A 4,190-nucleotide genomic window follows, 5' to 3' on the forward strand; every position below is an offset into this window, starting at 1 on the left:
GTTTCAAGAGTGGTATCATTTATCTCACGTAAAGTGTAGCTCTCGATGTCTATGTCCTTTCGGTTGCAAGAATCTTTCCAGCGATAAACAGGTCTACATTCCTTTAATGCCCTCCAGTATCGTTTAGTCCCTTTTTGATAACCGTGTTGTTTCTGTAAGTGTTTGGAGAGATACCGTTGTTTGCGCCCACATTCAATGCAGTATTTCTGCTTCCGTTTGTCACATACAGCTTTCGGTTTTCTGAAATTTCTTTGATCATGATGCATGTCAAAGTGGTTAACAGCATTTCTGGCACGGTCTGTTTTCCATCCATGGACGTTTCTCATATGGCGTGGGAGCTGACATACTTTAGCACCACACCGAAGAGGGCATTCAAACTTGTTTCTTGGTTGTGACTTAATCTCATTGACAACTTGGACTTCATCCTCATCCTCATCTCTGTTATCCTCCCCACTTCCAGATTGTTCTTCATGGTACTTCTCGTCCTTGCCACTTTCGGAGTCTGACTGACTGCTATACGACTGATCTTCTTTCTCACCCTGGGCCACAACTTTTGTTACTTTTGCTTCATTTGAATAACCTTCGACACAAGCTGCTTTTCTTTTGTTCGACATGGCTTTAATGTTGTTACCCTTTTTCCTTGCTAATAATTCTTCGTGCTTCTTAAGTAAAACTCTTGCTGTCTCGTTATTACTTTCTTCTGTTTCGTTTTCCATTCCAGACAGAGAATCGTCACTTTCTGTTTCTGGGGGGTCTCTTTTTGTTACAGCTTTGAATAGCCCCTTGAGGGCCTACATGTGTCTTTCAGTCTAAAATAAATCAAACGAATTAGAATTATAATAGTATGTCACTGCATCTTTAAAACACCTTTAAAATAATGATAAATAATAATAAAGCAATCAAGAAGAGGCTTTGCTATATTGAAACAACTAGTTAAAAATCTTGATGCATTTACATTTCTGTAGGGCAGAAAGGTCAGCTGTATGACGACAATCTCAATCTCCCCTACTCTGTGGTAACCCCGGTCTCTCTTTTACAATAAACCCTAGTAAGCCATACCTTTGTAAGCACTCTTCCACTCTGTAGTAAGCCCTGTCCCATTCTAGTATGTCTCACCCTTGTTATGCACCTATCAATGTTAAGCCCCAGGGAGGGGGGGTCGGGAAAACAACGGGAGTTTGATCGCTAGGTCTGTCCCCAGGGTAAGGATTTTGATCATATGTGACGTCCCCAGGCTAGAAATTTTGATTGTACAAAGGACATTTTACCACCTTCACTTGGTGGACATTTTGACCAATAATTTTGTCCCAGGGGTGGGGAATTTGAATTCTTTTAAATGAAAATGTCAAAATCCCCACCCCATGCCCGACTCCCCTTCCTTGGGGCGTAACATTGATAGGTGCATTATCAATTCCTCTACTCTGTAGGAACCCCCTAGTACGCCTCTTTGCCCACTACTCTGTAGTATGGGCTCCACATCTTACAACACCCCTACCCTAGTAAACTGCCCCTCTCTTACCAATGCCCATAACTCATAGTAATCCATCATCTCTTACATTAAAGGAGAACTGAAGGCTAGAAGATCAAATTTTTTTGTGTCTTATTATTATCGAAATATAACGTCCTTTACCTAAACAAACAGACCGATAAAGGTAAACTTCCCTCTCGTCTCAAGTATTTCGTAACAGCATCGAAATTCACGTGCCCCAGCTAAGTGTGTCACATTGCAATTTCCACACGTACAACTGTAAACACAAATGTTTGGACTTGAGCCAAGGTTCAATCAAAAAGATAAAAAATCCCGGCCATGAGCTCTCACCAATTGTCTAAAGGAACTTGTCCTTCAAAACAGAGGGCAAAATACCGTCTTAGTCTTCATCTTCAACTTCGTCGCCGCCATTGTTATCGCCGTCTTCACTGGAAGCCAACGGCTCCCCTTGGTATGCCGCAAAATCGCCATTAAATACATAAAAATCTTCTCCATCACCGCTGCAAACGTCTTCGCTCCCTTCTGAAGAAGATTCACCCGTAGAAAGCTCGTTTTCCGAGATTATGGCGGAACGAAAAAACACAAACAATGAGAGAGAAAACACCCACGCTCGCGAGGTGAATACAACCAATGACGACAGCAATCGTTTTCATTCGGCCCCATGGCCCGGACATGTTTTGAATCAAAAATGCGGTTTTCAACCCTAAAAAAGACAATTTCCCCTTTTTTCTGACGAACACGAATTAGCCCACGACAATCAGCGTGTTTCAAACTACAAAATTATGAAAAAATCTTAGACACGAAAATGTCATTTCAGTGGCACTTTAAAATGATAAAAAAATTAATAAAAAGACGTTTCGGTCTGTGACCTTCATCAGTTACAGTGCAAGTGAATAGTAAATTACAATTTCCTTAAAGAAGTTTACAGTATAAAAGATAACAAAACATTACAAAGATGATTACATAACAGGGCGTGATAACACATATTCACAAAAAATTAACAAGCGATGAACAATCGATAATTACTATGCGTGAAACCGATGACAATACAAAACAAACCCACGGGAAAAACAAAGCGAAAGATAAAATAAGGGAAGAAAAGAAAAGGCTGTCGAGTTCACTGAGAGTGTCAAGGAGCTAGCGTTAAAAATAAAAGGGCGAGAGTTAAAACAAAATTCCAATAAAAGTCCCTGAAACCATGCCGCGACAGGGCACAAAGGCGCCCCGAACTGGGCCCTTTAACAGCAATGTTGTAATAAATTCCCAGATGGGGGCCCCTCAGATTACCTAGCGCCAACAAAGTTAACAGTATCCGAGACTGGGACCTTTGACAACCGCCCAATTTACATGTGATCTCTATGGTAATTGTAGTTTATTCTTTTTTTTGAGTGAAATTCCTGACGCTTATTCAAGCCAAAAGGTGCCAAAGAGAACAACTGTGCATTCCAATTTGCCTCTTTAGTGATTAGAAGTTTCTCGATGCTGCATGAGTTGTTGACAGTCTCATGCACTTGATCAATACGTTGGAATGAGAAGTTGTTGAAATGTACCGCTACCTCACAAGTCTTTTTCTTAGTGACCATTGTGAAATCTAACTCTAAAGTCAGTTGTTGTAGAACCAATGTATTGCAGGCGACATTTCTTGCACAAACCCAAATAAATAATGTTATCGGAATCACAAGAAAGTTTTGATCCTATTTTGTAACTTTTACTGGTTTGAAAACTTAGAAAGGAATTTGATTCAACCAAGAAGTTGCGACAGAGATCGCATCTTGTTCTTTTACATTTAAAACAACTCTTGGCTTCAACAATTTCTTCGCGTTCGGTGTTGGGGCCATAACGAGATAGTGCCAACAATTCCTTAAGGTTTTTAGATCTTCGAAGGGATGCTATGATGCAATTTGAAGGAATTTGCATTTTGGAAGCAGTAGAAATTTGTTTGAAGAGCAATCATTCGGGTTTTAAAGAAATATTTTTTCTATAAATTCATGGCACAGCCATGGGCCCAAAGAATGCTTGTAGTTACGCGGATCTTCCCATGGGTGAAATAGATTTTCAGGCTAAATTTTCTGGCCCCATAAAGCCGGCTTTATGGTGCCGATACCGTGACGATGTTTTTGACCTCTGGCAACAGGGACTTCTTGCACGGAATGAGTTTACCGAATTTATAAATTCTTTATACCCTACTATACAATTTGAATTACTTTTTTCTGAGCGCGAGCTCCACGTGCTAGACTTAACTCTATATCTTATCGAGGGTTTTATTGAGACAGACGTTTATTCAAAGCCAACAGATAGCCATCTGTACCTCCCACCATCAAGTGCTCATCCTAAATATGTTGTAGCGACAAGGTTACAAAGAAACTGCTCGGAACAAATTTTTCTTGCCGAGAGAACTACTGAATACAAGGGTTATTTAGTCAATCAAGGTTACCCTTCTAAATAAGTGGATGATCAATTTCGTAAGGCCTCAACCATACCTAGAAGTGATATACTTAGGACTTGTGCCAGACCTAAGAAGAAATTATTTCCATTTGTGACCACATTTAATCCAAATGTAGCCGATGTAGGTCGCATCATCAGCAAACACCTATCGATTTTGGAATCCAACCCTAAATTAAAAGAGTTTTTTTCCTTCAAATTCCATCATAGCATCCTTTCGAAGATCTAAAAACCTTAAAGAATTGTTGGTGCCATCTCG

General features: G+C 40.1%; 1 pseudogene; it reads right to left on the reverse strand.

The window, feature by feature from the left end:
• Positions 1-1,630: 1,630 nt before the first annotated feature.
• Positions 1,631-3,072, reverse strand: LOC138036043 (uncharacterized; annotated as a pseudogene).
• Positions 3,073-4,190: the final 1,118 nt, after the last annotated feature.

The sequence above is a fragment of the Montipora capricornis genome, unplaced genomic scaffold (assembly GCF_036669925.1).
Source record: "Montipora capricornis isolate CH-2021 unplaced genomic scaffold, ASM3666992v2 scaffold_455, whole genome shotgun sequence".
NCBI lineage: Eukaryota > Metazoa > Cnidaria > Anthozoa > Scleractinia > Acroporidae > Montipora > Montipora capricornis.